Source organism: Harpia harpyja, chromosome 4 (genome assembly GCF_026419915.1).
Source record: "Harpia harpyja isolate bHarHar1 chromosome 4, bHarHar1 primary haplotype, whole genome shotgun sequence".
NCBI lineage: Eukaryota > Metazoa > Chordata > Aves > Accipitriformes > Accipitridae > Harpia > Harpia harpyja.
The window spans coordinates 51,510,153-51,524,283 of record NC_068943.1 but is presented as its reverse complement, the minus strand read 5'-3'; the positions used below and the strand labels follow the sequence as shown (position 1 = coordinate 51,524,283).

At 42.6% G+C, this 14,131-nt stretch overlaps 1 long non-coding RNA gene across 2 annotated transcripts; it reads right to left on the bottom strand.

Annotated features, from left to right (window-relative positions):
* Positions 1-367: 367 nt before the first annotated feature.
* On the bottom strand, positions 368-12,510 carry LOC128140377 (uncharacterized). Of its 2 annotated transcripts, none has more exons than XR_008234709.1 (3): positions 12,406-12,510; positions 12,032-12,320; positions 368-1,186 (listed from the first exon to the last, which is right to left on the bottom strand). It is a non-coding gene; the product is annotated as an uncharacterized LOC128140377 (long non-coding RNA). The 2 variants fall into 2 exon arrangements; XR_008234710.1 differs by having other exon boundaries at positions 12,032-12,119; positions 12,201-12,447.
* Between the last annotated feature and the right edge of the window lie 1,621 nt (positions 12,511-14,131).

Here is a 14,131-nt window from a genome sequence, read left to right as displayed (position 1 = left end):
GTCTGGACCTCTGGACATTTGCGGCGCAGACCTGCAGCCGTGGCATGTGAAAGCAGGGTGATCCTTTGAGGGTCTGGCGGCAGTTTGTTTGGATATGTGCGGCAGAGCGCAATTCAGATCACGAGATTAGCTGTCAGGTCATCTGCTGTGAAATCCATTATGAAAAACACCTGGAAACTGATGCTTGACTTGAAATCCTTAGTTTACTAAATTGCAGAAATTATCTTTCTAAGCGTTTGTCAGGTACGTATGTACATATAATATATTTATACACTCACTCACACATGCACTCACACATATAAGATAATGTTTGTGGTAATGCCTCATGCAAAATGCTAGTTGAATAAATCTGTCACTGAAACTTCAATTCCAGATTACTACACTCCAAGATCTGTTATTATAAGTGAAAACACATCTTTAGAAAGTTCACAACAATCTGAAGTAGATGAGCTATTGAAATGCAATAGAAAATCTACCCCTTACGGATTAGTCAAACAATGAGTGTAGTCCTGCACGTAAACATTGTCTAACCGTATTGGCAGGGTAAATGGTTTCTGATTTACTGCTGCAGGAATAGGTGGCGTTTCCTCAGACTGTGAATACAAATATAAATTATCTTGAGGAAAAATACATTTCTAATCTCTAAGTGTGGTCAGGTGATTCAAATACTAGTAACAAATCAGACAATTACCAAATTATTAAATATTTCCAATATTATTATTAATCTCTGGTAGCAACAGCATACAATTTGCCAGAAAATAAATCCTTAGTGGATCTTGAAGCACTTGAAAAAGTAGTTTTAATCTGTGGACATCCTGAAAAGCCACAACCCTGAGTCAGGGAGATCGAAGAAGAATGAAGAGTCTGGGGTTTGGGATTTCAGAGATAGCCTTTCATGGTGGTTGTTGTTACCTCTCTTTGTGTTTTCAAACTGCACATTGCCTTGTGTGCATTATGGATTTATGCAGTAATAGCCATATTTACCTTTGCAGCCATTTGAATGTAGCAGCAAAGCATGAACTCCTAAAGGAGACAAAGATAAAAGAAAGAGGGAAGCAGAGTAATGCAGGTATTACTCTCTCTGTTGATGAAGAGTGGTTTCTGCTCTGTGTGCAAAATATTTCCTTGTCTTCCACGAGATCTTCTCAAAGAGCGCTCTCAGTCCAGTGTATTTTGATGGAAATATCTGAGGTACAAAGACATGGAGAAAGGAAGAACTTAGATTTGTTGTAGGTAGAAAGTTTGGATTTTAGTCCAACCCTTTGAAATCTTTGCCAAGTTGTTTTTAAAGTTTAATACCCTCCCAAAAGACCCTTGGTACCAAACCCAACATGCTTATGTGCTCATGCCATGATGCTGGGTGCAAAGGGAGCTTTCATTCACCCTTCCAAAAATGAGTAACATAGATGAGGGGAGTGGTTTTGGCAGGTTTTCCTCAATTCTCTAAAATTGCACACGCTCATATTGGCACGTGCATGCACACTCACAGAAGCATGCACACAAAGCAGATTTTTGCAGTGTCTCTTAGAGTATCAGCCTCATCTCAAACCAGCTTCAGGCCTGACCAAAAGAAACCGGCATCAAAAAAGACCATTAAACCAATGAGTCCGTGGCTGGTGGATGCAGCAGAAAATGCTCTTGCTGGGCATGTGATCACGGACTAGGTCTAGCCCTGGCACAAGCGGATTGCACAAGTCATGGATGAGCATGTCACCGTTGTACTTTTTTATTTGCATAAAACAATTATCCCACGGACTGTAGCTTCGGAGTTGTCTAGACAACATGCTTTCGATGGTATCGCTGACCTCAGATACACTGGGCTAGCTCTAAATTAGCAATGAGCAGGGCTGAAGGGATGTATTATGGTAGTTATAAACCATAAGAAGGTATTTAAATAGATAGATAAGACACATGCAAATCTTTTCATTGCCATGACAACCATCTTGATATAGGTTTTCCATATGTAGCAAGAAGGGCAGAGCAAAAGGCACTGGAAAAAATAGCAAGAACCTGTAATGATAATGAACCCTGACAGTGTATTAGTCTAGATTTTGGTCACTTATTAACTCTTAATAGAATACAAACTTCTATAGTAATACAGTGTTCAGTGGGTCAGGGAGCAATTACTTCTAAACCTTTGCTATAAGGATCTCTGCTATATGGCTTTACCTAATGTACCAATTCTTCACAAATTGATCTGACTGATTAAAAAACACTTTGCTATTAGATGTAAATTGCTTGGCTGCTCAAAAACGCTTTACAGGGACGGGTTGCACAAAGCATGAGAATATGTCATTTATGGACATCTCTATATTTCCCTCCTGGTTTTATTGGCTGGGCGAGGAATCTTGTAAATCTGAATTCGCAGATATTTGTCACGTAATAGCTGGGACCGCCAATTTCAAAAAGGAAGTGCAGTGCAAACCCCCAACACGTGTGACCCCTCCATACATTACCTGTCTGAACAGACCAGAACTGGGTATGTATTCTTTTTTTTCTTCCTTCTCACAGTTCTTCATTTCTTCTAAGTGCAAAACCAGTAGTTTGAAGGCCAGCTTGCGGCTCTAACGATGCCTCCTGTGGCCAGTGAGCGTCCCCTCCAGCAGTGCCTTTCTCAGATAGATGCGCAGGATGAAAGCAGCTGCTGGACCTCAGACCTGGAGGTGTCTTGTCCAACCTGTCGGCATCCTCTGTGCTTGTCCCCACTCAGTCCGGAGATGCTGGGGCACGGGTGGCCCAGGTGGGAAGGACACAGGCATGCTACCCCACTTCAAACAGTTTTCTCTGCAGATCACATGCATCAGTACTGACTGGGGTCTTTGGAAATGAATTATGGTTAACCTTGCAGGGGTTTTTTTTGTTGTTGTTTTTCCCTTGATGGTAACAAAGGTGCAGTTGTAGGGACCAAGCCTGTTGCAAAGCAATTCCTTGTTACTGCTGCTTGCTGCACCAAGTAGTAGATGGTTTTGTTTTGGTGTGTAAGGGTGTTTGGAGGCAGATGGCCCCCACTGTGCTTTCGCATTGCTCCATTTGCTTCCACCCCAGCAGGCTGTGGGGTGTCCCCTTCCCCAGCCCAGGTCTGGGTCCGGGGTGACTGAATCTGCTGCAGCCTCCGTGCTGCCTCCTGTTGCCTCCGTTCGCTGCCTCTGTCCGCTGCCTCCTTCTTAGCATGCTCCACATAAAAGCCTTGCCAGAGCACTTCCTAAAATGTCATCCTTCTATTTATGCTTTCAGAAAATAATTTTGGCCATCACCATCAGGCTTTGACTGCGCAGTTCCCCTCGACACCCACACTAAGCCTCCTCCTTCGAGCTCCTTTTGGGCAGAGACTCCTCCAGGCTCTTGAAGATGGTGAGGCAGGTAGGGTGCTACGACAACTGCTTATTATTTGAACTGCAGCCATTTTACTGTTGCTTTGTGTTGCCTGTCTCTGCCCAACTTGTGAGGTAGACGGGAAGCAATTTGGGTGGGCGCTGTCCTGTCCTCCTGCAATGTGCAGCACCGAGCACAGCAGCTCTGACCGAAACCCTGCGGGTGATACTGCGGTGCAGAGAATAATTAAAAAGCTGTGCTCGTTTCCCAGATGAGATACACTCCTATAGTGTGTAAATCAGTCACAGTCCTGGAGGAATAATCCAGGCAGGATAATTGCACAGGGGAAAGGCCCCAGGCGTGATAGGGGTTTGCATTAGCAATGCCTTTTCATCCATCTGTCTTTTGACCAGAGCTAGAGAGGGGCAGAATTTGACTTATAAGGATGTTTTGATCAACTGATTATTTCAGTGACAGAGCTCCTGAAGTACACACAGACACAAACTACCTTATCTGTGTACAGGAGCAGCCAGGAGCCAGGGATTGAAAGGTTTCCTTCTTCAAAGATTAATCTGTTTGGGATCTCCCAGTTCCCTTATAATCCTGGAGAATTTGACCATCAGCTTGACTGGGGGACATATTTCACCTTGAGTGTTTATCCACTGAGTACAGTAGAAGCAGAATCAGGCCAAAGAAGGATCTGGCTCAGAGCAGGCATTAAATTATATAGTTTATTGGTATATATATTGGTAGATATATATGGTTATTTATTAATTAGGCTAAAGAGGAGCTGAAGAGCCCTGCTCATGGTCAGAGCTTGACTGTGCTGTTCAAGTGTATTAGGAGCCCTGTCTGACACCTCCAACAAGTATCCCACTTTTTGGTGTCATTAGGGGAAGGTTAAAGGTGCTGAAGATGGCTGGTACCAAAAAGCATCCCAAGAATGAACATGAAAGCAATGCAAGGGCAAATATCTTTGCCCTGCAGTCAAATGCTTTTTACAAGTCATATGTAACATACATGCTACTAACAACAACTACACTGTTAAAAAGTGTATTCTGAACTGTAGAAAAGGCACTTTGGTGCTATGGAGGAGAAAGAGTCTATGACAGACTCCACCTATGTATTTTCTTTTTAAGATCATCTAAATTTTATTGAAGACTTACCACAGAACTGAAAATTGTTGGTATTAACACTCTAGGGCATCCTGTGCACGGAAGTCTCAATTTCTTATCCTGAATACGTGTTTTGGCTGACAAATTTTGGGGTGTTATTTTGCCTTCTAGATATTCAGATGTTCTTTTGACATCTGGGAATTTAATTAACAGCTTTTGCATGTATTTAAAGCAAAGTAAACTTTCCTGGAGCCTCTCGATGGTGAGGAGCAATCTTATTTATGAACACTGGCACCTGTCATGTTAATTTGTACAAAGTTTTTGATTTATCCTAAAAGAACACATCACACAGTGGATTTGGAGGAGTTAAAGGGAATCTGCAGGGTGACTTTAATCTTTATGTCTTTATATACTTGAGGGCATTTTACTGCACCTCTGCACTGCTTTCACTACACAATCATTTTCTGCTTTAGAAATGTAGCCATTTGGATCAATAGTTACAGTACAATATATTGTACTTCTGATGGGAGCCTCACAGGACAGTTAAGAAGCACCATGGTAATTTCACAAAACACTTGGCTACACTCTGAAATATATTTTAAAAGTAAAGTTGGCAAAACATACACTGTGCAAAATTTACAAGAGCCCTAATGAAATTGTACTTACTCTACTTTCTTTTATTAAAACTAAATTAGGAAAAATGGGATGTAAAGGGATGTTCCTTGCTTGAAACATGGGTGTTTTAATAGGAAGCTGTAAGTATTAAGGACCAGGCTATCTGCCTCTGAATTTTTTGTAGCAGCAGTTTTAAAATCCTGTGGAACAGTGTTGGCTTGTTTGGAGGGATTTTTGAAGGGAAAGATTTCTAGCTAATGTGATAAACGTGCTTTTCCTGGGCTTGATTTAAAAGAAAGTAGAAAAAAAAATGATGTTTGGAGACATTTGGTCATACACAGAACAAAAAATAAAAGAGGATCTAAAAATATATGTCCCTTAAAGCGTTAACAAATGTATCCTGCACGTTGCGGATTTTACAGTAAATTCTTTATCTATAAACAAACCGGGTTATCACAGCTGTTTATTGTACTGCTAGCCCTGATCCTAACCTTTATGTCTTTATTGCTTACATACCATTCCCTTGTTTATATGTCTGTACCAGCCTGTGCCCTTGAACTTGGTCCCTGCAAGCCCTGACCCGGTGCACTCGCTCGCTCACGCGGGTCATGTCGGCCATCAGTAAATGGGAGACGGGACTGGCGGGCAGCCGACGGGCAATTAACACACCGCCAAAGCCTCGCTTGCCGCTGGGGCTGCCAGAGGGACAGACCACCAGCCACGGTCCTTGGCGCTGGACCCATGGAACCCTGGCCAGGCTGAGGGCTATGGCAGGGAGAAGAAGAAAGAGCGAGCAAGGGGAGGAGGAGAAAGGAGGAAAGGGCAGACGGGATCCCCTTTGAAGGGTTGTTTCTGCCTCGGTGTGGGGTGCCAGCTGGACCGCTCACCAGGGCCCAGCAAAACTGCCTGGAAAGCAGCGCTGGGGGCTACGCTTCACCACTGCAAAACTGTCAGTCCCCCTCCCCTTTCAGTTGCCCAGCTAGGGCCTTGGCAGTGTGCATAAGAAATGAAAGGAGAGCCGTGTGCTTTTCCGCCTCCTTTTTTTTTTTTTTTTTCTCTCTCCTCTGACAGATAAGCTGACAGCCAGGCATGCCTTGTTCTGATAACTCAGCAAAGTTTGGTTTTCGTACAGACAAACAGCCCGTGCCCTCCATCATCCTCGCCAGCAAGGCTCGAAGGGCAGGACGGAGTGGGCAGAGCAGGAGTAAGCAGCAACAGGGACGTGGCTGGGAAGATCTGCCTTCAGATCAATAATAAACTTCAACCATAAGCCAAAAAGTATTTTACAAAACCCCTGATGTCCCACACGGTGGATTTCAGTGCATAAAGAATTTTGGCTCAGCTCAGTGGGCTGTGTCAGAGTGGTTGCCACCAGGAGTGCAGTTGCGACACACTGTGGCATGAGCCCAAGAGATGGACTCTCCGAAACATGGGCAGCACCAAACTTGCTGGGGCAAACTGGTATCTGTGTATGATGAGCATTCCTCACCAGTCCTCAGAGAAATGGTACCAGTTTTGGTTTCAGTTAGTTGAATGGGATTGTCACTAAAAACAACCTCCTTGTGAAAACATCTCCGTGTCTGAATCAAATCCTTCATTTGCTACTAAAAATAATGTCAGTGAATGGAAGAATTCATGAATTCTCCCAGGGAAAAGAAAAGATGATCCCATTAACCTACATTACAGCCATCACCATTAAAAGATACCATTAACCTGCAGTTCCCACACTGTCTTGTCGGAGATACTAGTCATCCCTATAATTTTGGAGATACTACAGTCATCCATATAATTGTGTGGTAACTCCTGGCAAACACTGACTTTTTAATAGGCAGTGTTGCAGCCAAGTATTTTGTTGGATTATAAGGCTCAATCCACGTAGCCTTTCACAAGCGTTTTGGCTGTTCAGGCAAAAGCCTATCTCAAACCATGCTTTGGATCAGAGCTCCAGAACAGGATTGGGTCCCCTGCCATCTGAAATCATAGGATTTTACTGCCTTACAAGGTCATGAGCAGTCATAATAGATCAATACAGAAGATGATACAAATATCAAGAGTTTTAATGACATAATATCATGTTGTAGAAGTTGTTGTTTCACTTTCTAAAGTAACACGTACATTTTCAGTGGCTGTTCTTCACACATTTATTGATATTCAGCCACCAAAGTGAGAGTGCTAATGAGCACGCATATTTGGTGAATAAGTTTAACTAAATCCTACTAGTTGGAGAATTGGAATGTTATTGTTTAATATAAAGTATATATATATTTACATATACATGGGCAATATTCTATTCTCTTAATATATTCTGTTTACACATTTAGGCTCCAATTACAAGCATTCTGGTAAGTTTAGTAATCAAATTTTTATATATTCTCAGCTTTTTACTTTGCACTGTCCTTCTATCTACCAGCCCAAGATTTTGTTTTATTTTATTCTTGTGGGTTTTGTTTTGGTTTTTTTTTTCCCCTCAGAGGAAGGAACTGCAGAGAAGTCAGTGTCGTTTTGCACTGAAGGAGCTGGAGTGGTCCTCAGGACTTGACTCGACTTACTTCAGGTTCTTAATGTGACCATAAGCTAATAATAATTCAATCTTATGCCTCAGCTTCCCAGCTCTAAGGTAGTGGTAGTACATCACTCTCACAAGTAACATGAAGATATATTCAGTATTTACCTGCTGGTCTCAGGTTGGAAAAGGATGGTTTCAGAAACAGCTGTTGTTGGAAATGGGCCATTGGGAATCCACAAATCTCTCGTGGTCTTAATTGTGGTGCACATTGCCTAAGGGAAGAAACTCTCCCTTTCCTTCCACACCAGCTCCGAAGGCAGTTGAAAAGCTCTTGGTAACATCACCAAAGCAAAAGGACTTAGGGAGCTTCAGGTCTGAAAGTCAACCAGGCAACATGAGGACAAGATCTTACAACCTTGGCCTCCATTGCCACACTTTAAAAAAGGCAATAAATACTGTTTCTGACTAAGTATGCTTCCTACAGTGCAGCTAAGTATCCTTCCCAGTTGCATAAGGGTTAACTGAGCCCTAAGAATGTGGTTGATATATTATCATAGCCATCAAAGAGTACCAGACAAACAGCATGTACTTAAAAATGTGCAGTTCTCATACCCTTCCATGACAGATTTTAGTCTTTTTTTCCTACCCTTGCAGGCTATCTCTTTCTTTTAAAGTAATTTCTTGGAAACATTCTCAAATCTAAAATTAAGAAAATCTCTGTGTTAAAGGCTACAATGAAGCAGAACCTTTTTTCATAGGTTAAAAAAACCCCAAGTAATAGGATGTATATTTATGTAATAAGAAGTCAGATTTATGAAAAATGCTGTTGTGGCTTGTAATTTCAGATGAAATGGTCCAGTCTCAGGATAAGAAGCATTGGATGCTGACATGCAGTAATGTGCAAACTCCCCTGTCTGAGCTGAGTGTATTTCTAACTTTGCTCTAATTATCAATCACTTGATTCATGTCAGACCACTCACATTTAAATCAAGTTTTTGTGCTATTTAGACAGGTACTCTGTAAACACAGGGGGAAGAAGTGGTTTCTGGAGTGAACAGGAATGGCCGCCTGAGTCCATGTTCTGTATGAACAAATTAAAAGCAAGAGTCTTTCATGCTAAATTTGTATGGCCCTCTGCACAAATTGCCCAATTTATTTAAGTATTTTCTGGTGGCGAGATATTTTGGGACATGGGGTTGATAAAATGCATTAACTAAAACACTGTAAGTCGAATTTAAGTATAAAATGAAATTCTTTGTGTTGGGTTTGATGTTCTTAATTTAATCCCTGGTGGACAGTAGTCTGCATTACAAAACCTTCACACATAATTTGGCACAGTTTGGATGATTTGCAATCTCTCCCTCGCTCTCTCTGCAGAGGATGCCCTGAGCAGATCCTGCGTGGAGGCTCGGTGACCTCTCCTCTCTCAGGAGGGTGGTCTCTTCAGGTCACTGTTCAGGTCATATATGCAGCAGAGTAAGGAAGCTTTGACTGTTTCTTAGCCTGTGTGGGTAAACAGAGGACTTTAATTTCCAGCACTACCAGTCCCTAACCTTCAGAAGCTAAGCAGTCACCGAGGGGGATGGGGAAGAGATGCCAAAAGAAAGTGTAGAGCAAAGAATGTAAAGAATTTTGCTTATCTGTGACAAGTTTTTAAGCGTGTTTGATTATGGTAACAAGGATACCTCATTAACAAAGGATTTTAAAGGCATGTACACCATTGATAATCAGCCCTGGCTAAAGTACAGCTTACATTTTAAACTTTTTATTTTCAATGGGATATGTTTGAAATACGGCAGCACTTTAGTGCAAATGTGGACTTTCACTTGATGCACAAAGGTGGGGCTGTGGCAGCTAAGGAAGGAGCTGTATCTACCGAAGATAAAGTCCCCATTGTGGACAAGAGCTGACTGTAAAACATGCACAATTCCCAATCCTTAAAACTCTCCCTAATTGCAAATCTGCTCATTGTTTTAACTTATCTCTGCTAGTGCTGTGCTGAATTAGTCCTTTGGAGTCCCTGAATGGGATCAAAGGAAGAGAAGAGGGAAGGAAGGATGGGAATGAGAGCGAATGAGAAACAGAAGAAAGCAAGATAGCCAGAGAAAAGGAAGGGGGGGGGGTTAAGCATAATTGCCCTTTGGCTTCCTATGAAATTGTAAAAGCTTTTGAACACCCTTGCTGAACCAGGCACGAGAACGTTTTCCGCATCCCTGCTGCACGAGAGGCATCTGGCCTGGGGCTGGGGGGAAAAGGAAAGAAATGGTTCAGCAGGAATTTACCTCTCCTGTTTGGATGCTTTCTAGTGTGTGTCTTGCCTGGAAACTGGCCCAGTGAACGTCTCCTGCCACCAGGCTCTGTGCCAGTCCCCCATGTTAGGTCCGTTGGCTATCTCCCCCCCACCCTGTTCCCCACTTGTGGGGTGGGAGGTCCTCCACCTCTGCAGTCACCCCCTTTTTTGGCCAGTTTGGCACTGTAGCAGGCAGCTTTTCTCACCAACAAGCAATCCATGGGAATTTACTCCAGGGCCACCTGATACCTGGAGTATTCCTATTTTTGCATCCTTATCTCCTCATAAGTTTATAATCTAGAATAGAACAGTACCCCTGCTGTTCTCCAGACTTCTTCTTTAATGATTTCTCTATCAGACACACTCAGATGACAGACGAGCCACTTCTGGCCCCATGTGGGTTCCTGTGTGGGTGCTTTTTTGAGTGGAAATGGACTTAAGCAGAAATTTTGTGTTATGTCAAATGGGAGAAAAATGAAAACCACCTATGCACAGGGCTCTTCAGGCATGTTCCAGATACAACGTTTGGGTGCTGGCTGCCCAACCCTAAATGTGGTGGATATAACTCAATATTTCTTCTTCTAGTGCCTTTGGGTTGAAGAAAGCATTTTAATATCCACAAACCTCTAATAAACTAAAGCTGTAATGAGACTTTTTCTATTTGTATTGCTCTTTTGTTGTCTCCTATGCGCATTTACCATTGATTTTTGCCAAACTCCCCTATACTGTAACTATGCAGTTATAAACTGGTGTTATTGAGGGGAACTGAGGAGAGAAAGGATAGCCATAAAATTACCGGTTGCAAACAAATGCTGCAGCTCTATTTGGGCGTTTATCAGTAACACCTGGAAATTATTGCATTCAACCTTCCTAATCAGTAAATCAGCCAGCCACCAATTGTTTCCTTAGCCACATCAGGTGAAAATGTAACAGCTGTTTAATTTACCTTTTTTATGGTAGGAAATTCATATCCTGAATCATTGATATCTTTATTTTGCAACTTGCTGCCATTAAATTCTTTTCTTTCCTTTTCTTTTCTTTTCTCTTAGTGTTGCCTGCTATAAAAGATGGGAGGGTTGGTCTGTGTGTACGAGGTGGCCTGATGTCATCTTTCAGGATGGTGGCCACATGGAAACCAAGTGAAACTCTCCGGACCTTTCCTAAGTAAGTTGGGACATCCCCTCAAGCCCAAGGGGTGTGACTTGCTAACATGAGCAGGAACTGAAGGAGGTACAAGCACAGAGCCAAAGCTTTGCAAGCTCTAGAAACTCCAGAGCAAATGGCTTCGGTTGGCTTGAGACTGCAACAGCCAGCTACAACTGAATGCTTTATTGCCGTCTGGAAGTGTTTATTTTCTGAACATAAATTCAAGGGACAGATTCAAGGCATGTCTAGAAATAAAGCATATCATCATGTGAGCTAAGCTGACAAGGACAATTTACTGTACCCTGCATTTGTTCTGGGCCAATCGGAAGAGAAGAGGCTATTAACATCCTGAAATTCCCGCTGTTTGGCTCTCCCTGTCCCTTCACTGAACTCAGGAATGGCATGTATTAACCCCTTGAGGGCCTCCCATGCACGGTGCACATCCAAAGAAGGGACACTTGTTTAGGCACGGTAGACATATGCAGTATGTCCAGCTCTTATTGACAGCAGCAGAAAGCTACTTTAAAAGCCATGACACGGCTTGCGCTGTCTGGAGGCCCAGCACAGGGTTAACGTCTTTCCTAGAGGCAGTTTCGGTGCTGTAGATGAGCATTGACTTACTCTGTTTGAATATGAGAGTTCACTGGTCAGCTTGACCTTGAATTCTCTTGCAAAGGCAGGAACAAGTTGACATACTGTTCGTGTTTCCAGTGGCTGCAAAGTTCAGGGAATACAACGCAACTGCAGCTCACATGCCGTGAGCATCACTTAGAGAAGAGAAGGGAAAGTTCATTTCCTACTTCTTAAATCCTGCCACCAAGAAAAGTAACAAACCCAGAAGAGAGTCAGAAGGTAAAGCACAAAGGGCACAACAGCAGATACTGCAGAGGAAAGGTGCCATTCATAGTCAGGAACGTGTTATAATAAAATCCACAAGCAAAAGTCCACAGAGGACTGTTTGCATAGCAGCATTACAATATCTACGTGTGTAAATAGAGGGAACAGCCTTTAAATCCACATTACAGCAGCGACTGTTGGGTCTCTTACCTGCAGCTGCGCTGCTTGAACTATTCCTCCTGACTTCATGAATGTCCTTGTATAAGACAGCACGATCAGCCTTACTTGAACATTGCAGCTGAGGGAAACATATTATTATGGCTCTGAATGTGAGTTTTCTGTATACAGCGCTGCAGAGGGGCAGTGCAGTTAACTTAACTGGTCTCCAGCTCCTTTTCATCCTGTCCCCTCTCTACTTGGTAGGGGGTACAGATTCAGCACAGCAGCTCGTTCCTGCCTCTTGTTCCCAGTGAAAAGCGCATCTCTGCACCTCCAGCCCCTGCGTGAGAAAGCTGGACCCTTTCGGAGTGCATGGGGAAAGGGTTTCTTTTAAAAGGTTTTCTTTTAAATCGAGGCTGGCTCACATGTAGCCTGGTAAGGCTGAAGGCACAGCACACCCAGGCACTCCTGCAGCCACAGACCTATAAAGGCAAGAGCAGAAGCAGGAGTAGATGCTGGATCCTGGGTCGTGGCCCGCCCCTCAGGCAGCTTCTCTATTTGTTTATCACTGTGCCTGAGAACACATGGCATAAATCCACACGTTAAGAACACATACGCTCCCCCCGCAGTTTGGTCCCATTTTTCATTTGGGCCTTAGTCATTCTTCTGTATTTTGGCACAGAGTCATGCAGCAGGATCTCTTGACTATATTGGCATAATGTTCACAGCTGTAATCAAACCATTTGTTCCCCTATCTTCTCCCAAATCACTTGGGGTCTCCTTCTCCCACTGAGGAGCCTGTCTCATTCATTCCCTGGCTTAAGTATTGCAACCTTCAGTACTAGACCAGAATAATATAAGAACCACAAAGAATCATTTATCTGGCATGACATCCTAGGTTTTCCTAAGGGACTTCTGAATGTCCTGCTGGGTGACTGTAAAGACACCAAGGACTCAAAGTCATGGTTATCATCTTTATTACAAACCCTAAAACACTCAGCACAAAGACAAAGCTGAGTGAATTTAACTTTTCTGAAATTAAAATACTGTATTGTCTCACCAAAGTCCTTCCAAAGATCCCTTTAAGAGCAGAGTGGTTTGGGGCTGAAAGGATCCTAGTACTGAAATTGATCTTAATCTTCTATTACTATAGAAATGTTTCTGTGCTTTAAAAATACACTCCCTATTTCTTACTTTCAGACTACCCTAATCTCAAATTAGCCTTCTGAGCAAAGGTCAGGAGTGCAGGAGTGCAGGTCTTATTGGTTCAATTAAAGGAAATAACACAAAATCACACAGGCTATTGCAGAAGTCTTTGTCAACAACTTCCTGAATACTGAGAGGCTGCTCAGGCATAAGCTGTCTATACAGCCAGATAATGCTGTTATTAGAAACACATTAGTGTGACAAATTTAAAAAAAAAAAATATATATATATACATGGCTAATAGATACATTCATCTCATAGCTTTCACAGTAAAAGTCTTGGACTAGTGCTTCTGATTAATTATTAACATTTGTCTTCTTGCTCTTTTTTTTGGTGTGTTTACAACTTAGCCTTGCCTCTCTCTTTTTTTTTCCAAAATGCTTGCACATAACAAAGCTCAGATAACTACAGTGGTGCCTGTCGTACTATTACTCGCCAATGTCCTTAATAATGATGAAATGTTAAGTATAATGTACCAATAAATATTTTGGAGTTAGGGAACTGGCAGGTATGTGGGGAAGGCACTTTGTGTTAACAGTTGATATACAGTTGTTACATTGACAAAAACTGGGGCTAATGCATTTGTGTAAAGAGCTTCTTTTTAAAGTGATTTTCCTTTCTTTTTCTTTCTTTGTGTCTGAACCTTTGACCCTGGGGAGTAGGATGGAAAGATTGTTTAAACAGCATAGAATTGTTTATTTCAATTTTCTCCCTTTTTTCCCCCTTTTCAGTTCTCTTCACAGGTAAATCGCTTGCGATACGGGAGAATCTCAGAAAGTTCAGAGGTTTGGGGCAGGAAACACCTCGCCTCCCACTGAAGTCTGGATTCAGAGCTAAATTTATCTGAATGCTGTCATTTCCCTGCTTTTCCTTCTCTACCTCCTTCACTACATTCCTCTTTCTCCCTCCCCATTCCCAGCCACCCAGATCTTATCCTTTCCTTGA